Here is a 14,835-nt window from a genome sequence, read left to right as displayed (position 1 = left end):
GCACACTGTGATACCGTGTACACCCACACATTGTAGACTGTAATGCACTGTACACTGTCATGCAGGATGGAGCTACGCATTGCACACTGTGATACGCTGTCCACTGTCATGCAGAATCCAGCAACACATTGCACACTGTAATACCATGTACACCAACACATTGTAGAATGTAATGCATTATACGCAGTATACATGTCCAGATATTCAAAGATTAGCCATGAAGGCCTAGCTGGTTACCTATTGGGCGACCGCAGATAGCCGAATAACGCTACACTGCATCCAGGCAGCTCTGGGAGGGTGTCATATGACATCCTGGCAGAACGCGCTCTCCGTGATTGCTGTGTCCTAAGGACACAGCTGATCACGTGATGTGGTAAAGGCCAATCACAGCGGCTTTTTACCATGTGATCAGCCATGTCCAATGACACGCTGATCACCGGGAAATGCATTTGCCGGGTCTTGGCTGCACTTTCATCACGCTATCAGAATGTGTGGAAAGTACTGCCGAGAACCAGCAGTTATCAAAGCAGGGGTCGGCCCCGATGATCAGTGCCCACCAGTGCCACCCAACAGTTACGCCCACCTGTGGCCAGCAGTGCCACCCACCAGTGCTGCCTCATCAACGCACATCAGTGTTGCTAAATTACCAGTTTACCAAATGTTATAATATAAACAGACTTTTATTCATTATGAGCTATTTTGTGGTTTATCGAGCAAAAAGTAAAACACACAGCAGCAAGTCAATACCACCCAAAGAAAGCTCTATTTGTCTGAAAAAACTGATATAAATTTAAGATGGGTACAATGTGGCATGACCGCACAATTGTCATTCAAAGGGTAACAGTGCAGAAAGATGAAAATTGGCCAGGACAGGAAGGGGGTAGGAGTACCCAGTAGGCAAGTGGTTAATATCATTGACCCATCAATACCCAGGAGCTAATGTACAGATAAGTAGCATGTGCACCAAGTGAGATTCTGCTAGGCCCCACCCACAAAATTGCAATTACCTGTCCCTCACATGTTATAAACATGTTTGCAATGGCCACACTTACTGTACATATAAGGATCATCTCCTCAGTTGAGAACTGTGCTCTCGCCATGTCCAAATGCCAATAAGGTTATCAAAATTTTCAACCAACACAAAACCTCCAACCACTTGTCATCCACTTACACTCCCCACAACCACTTCCGGGTGCGCGCGCACGTGATGACGGACTTCCAGGATAGCCGTTCATGCGCCATGCGGACACCTGTTTGGTGCTTATTTGTTTGCAATCGCGCATTTTTATGTGCGGCTATGATAGCTTTCGCAAATGTGTGTTTCTTATTGATTTGTTTTTTTTAACCTTGGCTAATATTTGTTGCCAAAGGCCAAAAATCAACAAAGTGTGGACTATTTTATTACTGTAAATCGAATTGTAGAAAACCTGTAGCTGGCTGCACAGTGAATGTGACATTCATTAGTACATAACAATATTGTGGTGCAAGTGGGTTTTTTTTTTGGTTTTGAAAAAGCCAGTTTGCACCCACTTGCATATTCACGCTCTTACAAGCTACATTTGAGCAGATTATATAAGTATACAAAGTAACTATTAAGGTTGTTCATATATTGAACATAAAATAAACACAAAAACATCGGTCAAATATTTATTGATCAAATATATCGTCATTTATTTGGTCAGCAGGAACAAGTAGGTACAGTCAATATCTTGGTGAGTCACAAAAATAGGATTGATGTGGCAAAAATAAAACACTCCTGCTCATAAGAGCTTACAATCTAAAGATACTTCTAGTGAACTGTGTGTGCTCAGGTTATAGCAGGAAACAAAGGGGAAGATGAATCAAGTAACATTTTCATGCACATAAGGTTTACTTACACAATCACTTAGTATGAAGATCCATTCAAAAAAAAAAGTCTTCAGATCAAAATATCAAGAAAACAAAGCATGTGAAAAAAAACCCTCCCACCTCTACAAATCCCCTCCCACCTCTACAAATCCCCTACACATACATTTGTCAGCAGGTTTGTAAGAAAAATGCATTGGAGTCTAAATAAGCAAGCAAAATTAAAACAAGAGCAGATTTTAAACAAAACGATTGACATGTGTGAGGCTTTCAATGCAAAGAGAAAAAACACAATCATTGTGCAATAACACACAAACACTTTACAAGGCCAAAAATATGCAAACATTTCCAGCCCACTTCCAAACACAGCCTGGGTGGTGTCTGGGGCAATTCAGCACAAAATCTCTTCTTCCCCCAAACCACTACAAGCAATGACTTAGTCACAAACCACCCGGCCTAGTAACAGGCCAAATCACTCCCTACTGCACGTCTTTATATAAGCTAGGTTGTATTTGGAGCGTGCCAAACAAGGCCCCACACCCAATGAAGCCACACCCACCACTGACCTTAATTTGGTCAGTGAAAGTGTTTTCACCTGATGAATCCGCTTCCTACCTGCATTAACCCTTGGTATACAGGCCCCACAAATCAGAAAGATATATACAGTGAAATGTAAGTGTGCAGCATACAACAGAACATTGAGCAGGGATGTGAAAGGGAACCCCAATTGGAACCTTTATTGCTACTATGGTCACAATTCCCTCCAGATTCTCGCATGAGTTAAGACAGTCACATGACCACATCTTGTATGCAATACTGAAAATGACAAATCGATTTGACTAGTATGGTGAATTTCCCATCAATTGGCGAAACACTCCAGAAATCAAACATCACCAAACATTACACTCTGGGCAAAGCTGATTTACAAATCCTGCGACTTACAGTAAAGTTGACCATTTTAATGCAATTTTCAAGACATCTGACACAGATCTCTATGCAAATTGCCACTAAAGTAGTACATGTACTACTATAGAAATCAGTGTTTGAAACGCACCCATGTGGTCACTCTAATAGCAGACAATAGGGTGCGACTTTGCAGACGATTTACAACTTGCATGTTGTGCAAATCACATGCCAAGTCCCACTCAATGTGCACGCTATTGGAGCGTTCATATTGTTGTGGTTCAAACTTGGTTGGAGCCGCAAGTAATAATAGAGTAATGAATACACTACTTTTCATGCAGTTTGCTGAGAGATCGGTGTCGATTGTCTTGCAAATTGCACTTGAAATCACCATGTACCCTAACTTTGAAATCATGCAACTTCTATGCAAGTCACATGATGTGACTGTGGTGTCAATAACACCACTTAGAAATCTGCTTTAATGTGACCGGGTAGCCCCCAGTAACATTGTTTGCGATTGCCATGCAATTGGCATTACAGGCGACTTGCAAATCGTAGACCAAGTCGCACCCTATTGGCCACTGTAGGCTCTGTTCACATCCAATTGGATTGTGAACTCGTGCAACTTCACTGTAAGTTGGGCAATTGCCGCATCGGATTAGATGTGACAGTGGTGTTGGCCCCCAGTAACATTGGGTGCAATTTGCCATGCAAAGGGCAAGTTGCTGGCCATGCCAATCACATGACAAGTCACATCCAGGGTGTGCAATTTCAGGTGCGATTTGTGCATTGACATGGTACCTGATATTGGATATAATGAATGTGAATGTGAGTGTATTAACGTACGCCATTTGTTGCAGTGAGAGTTCAAAGGTATTTGAAGATTTTGGCCATTTATTAGCAATTTAACATCTAGACTCAAATAGAAATCGCAATGCTACACACAATTGAAAACACAACTAGTTAGTAATTCTCTAGAAAACACAGTAAAATTGGCAACTTAAACAGTAATTTTCATTTGCATATAGTGTGAACGAAGCAGGAGAATTAACAAAGGAAATAAATCTTTGAAGGCGTGCGGTCTGCTTTGCATTTGGTGGAAAAATCCATACCAGTATTTGTGACAAGTTTGATGTGTGGATTCACCAACCAAGTCTTTTCTCTCTCGCTCACTCTTCTTTGTCTCACTGGCTCGCTCTTCTCTCTCGCTCACTCTTCTGTATGTCTCTCTTTATCACTCTTCAGTATGTTTTTCTCGCTCACTCTTCTTCATCTCACTGGCTCGCTCTTCTCTCTCTCTGTCAGCTCTTTGCTTGCCAAATCCTTCACAAAAGTGGGTTGAGTGTAAACCATCATTATCAAATCTATTAGTGCTCCAGGCTCTTATCTTACCCCATTGTATGACATTCACATAAGGTGCAGCTTTGAAGGTGTTTCAACAGACAAGGCCTCATTCTAATTCACATTTTAGGGATCACTTAGACAGAAAGCAAAGATGTTGCCAGAACATCTATTTGAAGACAGCCACACACGGAGATCATGCTACTTCCTTGCCGTGGTTGGGATTCAAACCGACAACCCTAGAGTTGTGAGGCAGCAGTGCTAACCACTAATCCACGGAGCTACATTGCTAATCCAGCCTGTATTTCTGTGCTGTGAATCAATCCTAGGTCCCTGGGCAAGTTCAGTGTAACTACCAGATATCTCCAATGTGACACAAATGTTGTGCTATGTTGCCAATTCACATGTATGATGGTTCTATGTATCCCAATACAAAGGATTGCAATACTAATACAGGCGTACCTCGGTTTACCAATGCCTCAGGGAACGTCATATTTGGGGTACAAATGCCAAACCATTTCAGTTAATTGGTCTGTTTACAAATGTTTGAATAATTTGGTATGGGCATGTGGCCTGGTATGGTTCAGGAGGGGGGGAGGCGCTCGCTTGTCCCCCCCCCCCTTTCCTGACCTGCTGGGCTGCATGCTCAGATAAGTATCTGTTATGGATTTTGGGGGGTACCCCATGCTGTTTTTTATTTAATTTCAGCGTGGAGTTACCCCTTAACATCCATACGAGACCCGAAGGGCTTAGTATGGATGGGAGGGGGGACCCCACGCCGGGTTTTTTACAAATTGTTTATAATTCCCTGCAATACTTTTACATCAACTGTCAGTGGGGAACTCCGCCGACAGCTGAAACATGAGCGCTGCATTGGTTTTCGCTACTAAAATGCTGCATGAGTTGATAACATAACTCATGCGGGATTGTAGGAGCGACAGCCATGTGTTAATGTTTCAACTGTCAGCGGGGTTCCCCACTGACAGCTGAATGTAAAAAAAAAAAAAAAAAGCGTGGGGTCCCCCCTCCCATCCATACCAAGCCCTTCGGATCTGGTATGGATATTAAGGGGGAACTCCACGCTGAAATAAAAAAAAACAGCTTGGGGATCCCCCCAAAATCCATACCAGACCCTTATCCGAGCATGCAGCCCGGCAGGTCAGGAAAGGGGGGGGGACGAGCGAGCGCCCCCCCTCCTGAACTATACCAGGCCACCTGCCCTCAACATGGGGGGGTGCTTTGGGGAAGGGGGGCTCCCCCCCAAAGCACCTTGTCCCCATGTTAATGGGGACAAGGGCCTCTTCCGTTATTGGGATAATTGGTCAGCCATTTTTTGGGATTTTAGCATATTTTGTTTACCAGTAAAGTTGAAAATTTTTTGTTCCGAATTTACTGATAAAAAAAATGTGCCAAAATCCCGAAAAACAGCTGACCAATTAACCCACTAACGGCCCGAAAATCGTTCGATTTTCTTTTCGGCAGAAAAATCGGCCGATTTTAGACCCATCTATGGCCTGCTTTACATGGGTCTAAAATCGTCCGCAAAAAAAATCGGCTGATTTTCAGCCCGTTAGTGGGTTAATTGGTCAGCCATTTTTGGGGATTTTGCAACTTTTTTTAATTGGTAAATTTGGATAAAAATTGGCCGATTTTGCAGATCGGCCGATTTTAGCTGCAATGATCGGCAAATTGGCTGATCTTTTAACAGATAAATAATCTGCACATGAGCCATGACCTGCAAGAAAAAGAATAAAAAAAAAGAATAAGAAAAAGAAAAATGCAGGCCTTAGATGGGGCGAAAACTGACCGTTTTAAAAAAAAAAAAAAATCGGTTGTTCAATGGGCCGACGTTACCACCAATGGCAAAAAAATTGTTCGATTTTCGCCCCATCTACGGCCTGCAAATATAATAGCGAAGTAATTACTTCTGTCCCTGCAGAGAGCTGCGCTATTATATTTGACATTAAAAAGTATAAAGGTTGCAACATTGTATCTATTTGTATCCGAATAAAAACATCTATATCCGGAATGGATACAAATGGATACAATGTTGCAGTCTCTATACTTTTTAATGTCAAATATAATAGCGGAGCTCTCTGCAGGGACAGAAGGAATGTTTCAGCTGTCATCGGGGTTTCCCACTGACAGCTGAATTTTAAATTATTTCCGTGAATTAAATAAATAATAAAAAAAACAGCGTGGGTCCCCCCTCTCATCCATACCAAGCCCTTCAGGTCTGGTATGGGTATTAAGGGGGAACTCCACGCTGAAATTTAAAAAAAAAACAGCGTGGGTCCCCCTCAATATCCATACCAGACCCTTATCCGAGCATGCAGCCCGGCAGGTCAGGAAAGGGGGGGGACGAGCGAGCGCCCCCCCCCCCTCCTGAACCATACCAGGCCACATGCCCTCAACATGGGGGGGTGCTTTGAGGCAGGGGGGGCTCCCCCCCCAAAGCACCTTGTCCCCATGTTGATGAGGACAAGGGCCTCTTCCCCACAACCCTGGCCGGTGGTTGTGGGGGTCTGCGGGCGGGGGGCTTATCAGAATCTGGAAGCCCCCTTTAACAAGGGGGCCCCCAGATCCCGCCCCCCCCCCTACGTGAACGAGTCTGCGGTACATGGTCCCGCAGACTCCTTCACAAAAAAACTAAGTGTGGTGTAAAAAAAACACAGTACAGGGTCTTTGACAAGTCCTTTATTAAAACAATGTCCCCCGAAGTAGATCCAACGTCAATCACGGCGGCGGCGGCAGGGACCCGAAAAAAGAAAAAAAAAAAAGGTTCCGCTCCCGTTGGAGGCTCCCAGCCTTGTGAAGAAGAGGCTAGCTGACAGTTCTTATATAGGTATGGGGCGGGGCCAGCCGGGCACATCATCCCCGCCCCTTACCTATTTGAGAAATGTCACCCTGTCTCTCCGCTGAGGCTAACTAGCTGAATGCAGGAGACAGTCTGACATTTCTTATATAGCTATGGGGCGGGGCCAGCCGGGAACAGCAAGCATGTGACATGGGGCGGGTCACTCGGATGATGTCCCCGGCTGGCCCCGCCCCATAGCTATATAAGAAATGTCAGACTGTCTCCTGCATTCAGCTAGTTAGCCTCAGCGGAGAGACAGGGTGACATTTCTCAAATAGGTAAGGGGCGGGGATGATGTGCCCGGCTGGCCCCGCCCCATACCTATATAAGAACTGTCAGCTAGCCTCTTCTTCACATAGCTGGAAGCCTCCGACGGGAGCGGAACCTTTTTTTTTTTTTCTTTTTTCGGGTCCCTGCCGCCGCCGCCGTGATTGACGTTGGATCTACTTCGGGGGACATTGTTTTAATAAAGGACTTGTCAAAGACCCTGTACTGTGTTTTTTTTACACCACACTTTTTTTTTTTGTGAAGGAGTCTGCGGGAGCATCTACCGCAGACTCGTTCACGTAGGGGGGGGGCCGGGATCTGGGGGCCCCCTTGTTAAAGGGGGCTTCCAGATTCTGATAAGCCCCCCGCCCGCAGACCCCCACAACCACCGGCCAGGGTTGTGGGGAAGAGGCCCTTGTCCTCATCAACATGGGGACAAGGTGCTTTGGGGGGGGAGCCCCCCTGCCTCAAAGCACCCCCCCATGTTGAGGGCATGTGGCCTGGTATGGTTCAGGAGGGGGGGGGGGCGCTCGCTCGTCCCCCCCCTTTCCTGACCTGCCGGGCTGCATGCTCGGATAAGGGTCTGGTATGGATATTGAGGGGGACCCACGCTGTTTTTTTTTTTTAAATTTCAGCGTGGAGTTCCCCCTTAATATCCATACCAGACCTGAAGGGCTTGGTATGGATGAGAGGGGGGGACCCACGCTGTTTTTTTTTTTTTTTTTTTTATTGTGGACCTTTATTTTTACATTCAGCTGTCAAAATAAATATTATCTAGACCTTTGAAATAAGTAAAATCATTACAGAAATAATTATAAAGGATAAGAAACAAAAATAGAATCATTAGAACTAAGGAAATCTAGTTAGATTACATGAAGATATGCCGAGTGCTGTTTATTAAACACAATAGTCGCGAGCGAGTGCCGGCTCTCAGAGGAATCCACAATCAGATTCACTATTAGTCAGTGGCTAAAAAGCAAACGCCCATGGCAGAAGTCTAAAATGTGTTCTGCACATGCTCAGTTGTATCTGCCAAAGACACTGCACGGGCTTCTAGATTTTTACTGTGTCGATTTCCTTGAAAAAAACGATTTTTAACACATTTTTAATTTTTTTGGAAATAGCAGATATTGTTTAAAGTGAAGTCCTGATATTTGGCAAAGCAAATTTCTAAGTGAACATGTCTCTGCAGTGATTTTTCATGGTTTTAGACTTGCTTCTTAGCAAGTCTGTTTTGTGAGTCTGATTTCGGGCGTGTGTCTTTTTGTGAATTAGATTGGGCATCTGCTTATGGGCTCTGCTCAATAGTGAATTAGGTTGCAGGGTAAAAAATGGACGGACGCCCATGAAAATTGGGCTTAAGCCCATAAATATGCGCCCACGCCCAATAGTGAATCAGGGCCACTGTGTCCGAGGGACACAGCGCACCACCGATCGCTGCGCGCTCCTGGAGCAGCGCAAGGCGCGGTTAGAGTGGGAGGATGTCATATGACGAGAATGCACCCATCATTACCTTATATGGCGGGCGGGAGGCGGTTAAGGACAAACAAGGCTTTCTTTTCATGATATTGTCCTGCAACAATTATTTGTTTTGCAGTCCTTTGACAATAAAATGCAACAAAAAAACTCCACATTTCTTTTCTCTTTTTTTAACAGTGTTAGTTAAACAATAAATAGTGTTACTGCACATAAAATCTAAACATTTTATTCTGTAGTTTGTCCTGTTTAAAATTACACCAAAATATGATTGAAAAGTTATTTATTTACAAATAAAATAAAATGTTTCTTTTTTTTCAAATGTGTGCTTTTTTTAAAATGGGAAATGTGTAAATAATATGTTAAATGTGTAAAAATATAATCAAAACAAAAAAAGTTTAAATTTTAATAGCTAATAAAATTGTAAACAAAAAATCAGCAGGAAAATGATAGCTGAAGAGAGGAGGGGACTAAGGAGTTTGTTAGGGTTGATGGAGTAAACTAAGGGTTAATAAATAAATAAACAGAGGAACATAAAAACAAAAATAAACACACTTTTTTTTTACTTCTCAGGTTGCTTAGCTGACATAATTTGAAAGTTAAAGTTCATCTCTTTTGATCTGCAAATGAATGAACAGAATGATGCAAAATTTACAAAATGTTACTTAACTTCTCTGGAGCAGTGCTGTTTATAAACACTGATTCAGGGTAATTTTTTTATACAGCGACAGCTGCTCACATTTTCTCTGAATATACAGAAATGACGGCTTTGATTACTCAAAGTACTCAATAACTGTATATTGGGACGGGGTCCCAAAAGCAGGGCAGAGAGACTGGACATGCTACACATGTCCTGTGTACAATGATGACTATTTTGTGGCTTGTGTAGCACACCTAAAGTCTGCAACTAGCTAAGCACACTGACCCTAATGCGCAAACTAACACAATTTAAGCAGCTTGATCTCAGTGCTGGGACACATGATCAAGCAAGCTCCCAACACATAAAAATCCCAGCATATTTGCACATCATGAAAGAAACTTTGGTGATGCTGCATGTATGCAATTTAAAAAATATATATATGAGGAAGGAGAAAGTGCTATATATTCCACAGACCTGTAGATATCAAAGTAATAATGAACATACAGTGATGGGGGAGAGGGATATTGCCAATAAAAAGTGCATTAGTGACCTGGATGGTACAGGTAACCCCCTCATTACCAAAGTCACTAATTTCAGTAGCAGGCTTCAGGGGGTAAAGGACAAATTGGATGACACTGAAAATAGGATTGAAAGAGCTCACAGGGTCCCAGGCAAACCTCTCTCCAGGCAACTCACCTCACACATGGCTATTTACCGGCTAAGTTACTGGGACAGAGCTTCCATCCGAAGGGCAGCCAAAACAATAGAGAGCCTTCACATTAACAGCACAGTAGTCTCTTTATCCCCTGAATACTCCATGCATGTCACCAAAATTCTGGCACAATTCCAGCTTGCCAAACAGAAAATGACAAGCTTGAACATTCAATTTGCAATCATTTTTCCTACTAAATTGAGAGTTGTACATCAAGTGCAAGCTACTGTATTTTATTCAGTACACCTGAAAGTGCCTTAACCTGGGTAGAAATGCTGACACAACCAGCAAGTTCCTCTTCCAGACTCCAGACCATCCAAAAGTACCTTCATTTTTTATAGTATGTGTTACTACAGTGGTATCCAGCCCTCTGTTTTTTGTCTTTATCCTACCTAGGAGGATAATGTTTTTTGCAGAGCTACTTGTGCATATGTTTTTTTTCTGTCAAGTTCCCCAATTTGAGTTAGAGTTTTGGGATGAAGCCTGCTCTCTTGGGGTTAAGTTGGGCAGGGGAATTCTGAACTAAGAGTTTAAAATAATCAGACATTCTCACAAGCAGTCTCAAATACTACAAAAACTATTTGCTTGTATATCTAATCAAACAATGGTATACTACAGAAAGCAGCTCACACTAACACATACTCTATACCATATCTTCATGCAATTGTTGTGCAGTTTTAATCTTCCACCACAAAACACCAGATGTGCTCTCACATGGAGTTTTTGGCCTCACATATACTTTGGTCAAAAAACGCATGTGTCCATTGAAGTGGACATAGATATACAGGTATATCCTGGAAATGGACTCTTCCACCAGTGATCACTGATCCCTTAAATCTTTCCTCCACCACTCAGCAAACATGTCAAAAAATGAGTGAAACACAATAGTACTTTATCTTTTAAAACACATCATTTTATTAAAAACATAAAAGTGGCCACTCACATGGTTCAGGTGCTGGAGCGCACTAGATATGTACGCAATAAAACCAGAAATGCCCCAGTACAAATTGGTATAGAAAAAACTCCACTCATCTGATGTAACAGTGTGGTTGTATAGATCAATAATAAGGGTCGTGATGTCATCAAGTCCCTCCCCTATGCGTTGCGCCACAGGCTCATGTGGCTTCCTCAGGGGGATATGATTGGATGTTACTGAGCTCCAGGAGTATATATAGCCATACCCGTGGCTATTTTCCTGTAGCCCACATATGATTTGCCTCTACCTAACCCGTGGCCATTTTACCAAAGCCCACATGAGATCTACCTTCACCAATTCTACCTAATGCAGACATAACCTCCCCTTCTATATCGATCAAAATATCACCCTAATTATCACCCTACACAACTGCCATGGATACAACCCTCAAAAATACTCTATGACCTGTACATGAAATGAATAATAAACCAAAAATAACTACAAAATACTGGTGAGGTAACTGTAAAATTGTGCTACACCATGATGACCAATACTGTATAATATGCACATAACATGTACAGATGAAACTCAAAAAATTAGAATATCGTGCAAAAGTTCATTTATTTCAGTAATGCAACTTAAAAGGTTAAACTAATATATGAGATAGACTCATTACATAAAAAGCAAGATAGTTCAAGCCGTGATTTGTCATAATTGTGATGATTATGGCTTACAGCTCATGAAAACCCCAAACGCACAATCTCAGAAAATGAGAATATTGTGAAAAGATGCAATATTCTAGGCTCAAAGTGCCCCAATCTAATCAGATAATTAAGCCATAACACCTGCAAAGGGTTCCTGAGCCTTTTAATGGTCTCTCAGCCTGGTTCAGTAGGAATCACAATCATGGGAAAGACTGCTGACCTGACAGTTGTGCAGAAAACCATCATCGACACCCTCCATAAGGAGGGAAAGCCTCAAAAGGTAATTGCAAAAGAAGTTGGATGTTCCCAAAGTGCTATATCAAAGCACATTAATAGAAAGTTATGTGGAAGGGAAGAGTGTGGAAGAAAAAGGTGCACAAGCAGCAGGGATGACCGCAGCCTGGAGAGGATTGTCAGGAAAAGGCCATTCAATAGTGTTGGGAACTTCACAAGGAGTGGATTGAGGCTGGAGTCAGTGCATCAAGAGCCACCACACACAGACGGATCCTGGACATGGGCTTAAAATGTCGTATTCCTCTTGTCAAGCTGCTCCTGAACAACAAACAACGTCAGAAGCGTCTTACCTGGGCTAAAGAAAAACAGACCTTGTCTGTTGCTCAGTGGTCCAAAGTTCTCTTTTCTGATGAGAGCAACTTTTGCATCTCATTTGGAAACCAAGGACCCAGAGCATGGAGGAAGAATGGAGAGGCACATACTGCAAGATGCTTGGTGTTGGTCCACTGTGCTTCATTAAGTCCAGGGTCAACGCAGCCGTCTACCAGGAGATTTTGGAGCACTTCATGCTTCCTTCCACACACGAGCTTTATGGGGATGCTGACTTCATTTTCCAGCAGCACTTGGCACCTGCCCACACTGCCAAAAGCACCAAAACCTGGTTCAATGACCGTGGGATTACTGTGCTTGATTGGCCAGCAAACTCACCTGACCTGAATCCCATAGAGAATCTATGGGGCATTGCCAAGAGAAAGATGAGAGACATGAGACCGAACAATGCAGAAGAGCTGAAGGCCGCTATTAAAGCATCCTGATCTTCTGAGGCAGTAATTGCTGCAAAAGGGGCCCAAACCAAGTACTGAGTACATATGCATGCTTATACTTTTCAGAGGTCCGATATTGTTCTATGTACAATCCTTGTTTTATTGATTGCATGTAATATTCTAATTTTCTGAGATTGTGGGTTTGGGGTTTTCATGAGCTGTAAGCCATAATCATCACAATTATGACAAATCACGGCTTGAACTATCTTGCTTTGCATGTAATGAGTCTATCTCATATATTAGTTTCACCTTTTAAGTTGCATTACTGAAATAAATGAACTTTTGCACGATATTCTAATTTTTCGAGTTTCACCTGTATAATAAACCTAACCAGATTGGGTTAACTGTCAAAATATACTACACAATGATGACTGTATATATGGCATACAAATATACATGTGCAAATCCATATTGGTGTATTCAGAAACCCAATATTGTACCCATACATCTAATTGGTCCATACAAACTCCTGGGTCATTACAGGCAGCAGGCAGAGATATGGTCAGCACAGCCAAAGTACTGGTTCAGGTAGCAGGCAAGAACATGTTCCTTAAAAACTCCTGGGTTATTACAGGCAGCAGGCAGAGATATGGTCAGCACAGCCAAAGTACTAGTTTAGGTAGCAGGCAAGAACATGGTCCATAAAAACTCCTGGGTCATTACAGGCAGCAGGCAGAGATATGGTCAGCACAACCAAAGTACTGGTTCAGGTAGCAGGCAAGAACATCGTCCGTAAAAAGTCCTGGGTCATTATAGGCAGCAGGCAGAGATATGGTCAGCACAGTATTGGTCAAGGCAGCAAGAAAGAACATCAGGCTTAGGGCCTCGGTCAGGTCAGATCTGGCCACAGGGGTAGAGGCTTTGTCCCACCCAATCTCTTTGAAGCCTCCGGACTAACAGACCCTAATCTGGGAATTACAAAACCTGGTGAAAACCAAAAACTGTTTTTCTCTACTCTGAAGCCCCTCACATATGTGAGACCCTTGTGTTATCTTGCATCCCACTACTACAGTAGTAGGGCAAAAGATCAGTTCAAGCGTCAGGCAAAAAACATAGTTGATTAACAGGCCGAGGTCAGTGCAGATGGAAGGAAAAAGCATGGTTTAGAAACAATCCAGACGGTAGGCAAAAGCATTGTTGGTAAACAGGCCAGGGTCAGTTTAGGTGGAAGGCAGAAAAGCAGTTTAGAAACAATCCAGACGGCAGACAGAGGCATCCTCGGTAAACAGGCCAGGGTCAGTTAACATGGAAGGCAAATACATGGTCAATCAAGGCAGCAAGAAAATTATCAGCACGGATTTTAGAAACTGGGAAATAGCAGGCTGTTAAAAATAAGGGGAACTAATATTTTAGTGACATGTGATAACATCGGAAGCAGTCTTCGATGCATAGGCCTGGTTGGGAGGGACATTGTGGAAAATGAACACTGGTGTCTTTCCTAACTCCTCTTCTGCTGCATACCTGACACTTTTTTTTTTGGCATCTTCTTCCTGATTCTGTGGGTGGAATGTTTTCTGGAAAATGACGCTCGTGAAGTCTGCTCACACAATTAGAGCAAATGTTTTCTGGGGGGATCCTTGCTAGTAGATCAGGGCAGTGATAATTTCTTCTATATATTTGAGGAAGGTGGTGGGTCTTTCTGTTGATTTTGATAGATGACAAATGCATTGTAAATGGTCAAATGGAAAAAATATTGCAACTTTTTTTGTACCAGAAGAGGGACTTTCTTGTTGACAAATAGAGCTGTAGCAACTGGTCATTTAAATCCACCCCTCTCCCCCCATGAACCGTTTATAATTGTGGATACATTCCAGTTTTTGGATGGGACTGCATCTTTCATGAATTTCCACCGAGGTATCATTGTGGATAGTGAACAAGACGTACACATCTCTCTTATCCCTCCACTACATGGCCAACACTTCCTCGTTTCTCAGACTTGCGGATTCCCCCCTTTGTAGCCTTGGGCTTACTAGATTTGTGGGAAGCCCTTTCTATTTTTTTGGGTGGTACCGCAGGATAAGGTTTTCTCATGGTACAGATGATAGAAAAGGGGGAGACTGGTATAATAGTTATCAAGGTAGATATGATAACCTTTTAGAACCGTGGGAATGCCAGG

This window comes from Staurois parvus, unplaced genomic scaffold, assembly GCF_062004578.1.
Source record: "Staurois parvus isolate SC_StPar_1 unplaced genomic scaffold, SC_StPar_1.0 ptg000465l, whole genome shotgun sequence".
NCBI classification, from domain to species: Eukaryota; Metazoa; Chordata; class Amphibia; order Anura; family Ranidae; genus Staurois; species Staurois parvus.
Note: the sequence above shows the minus strand (reverse complement) of the source record.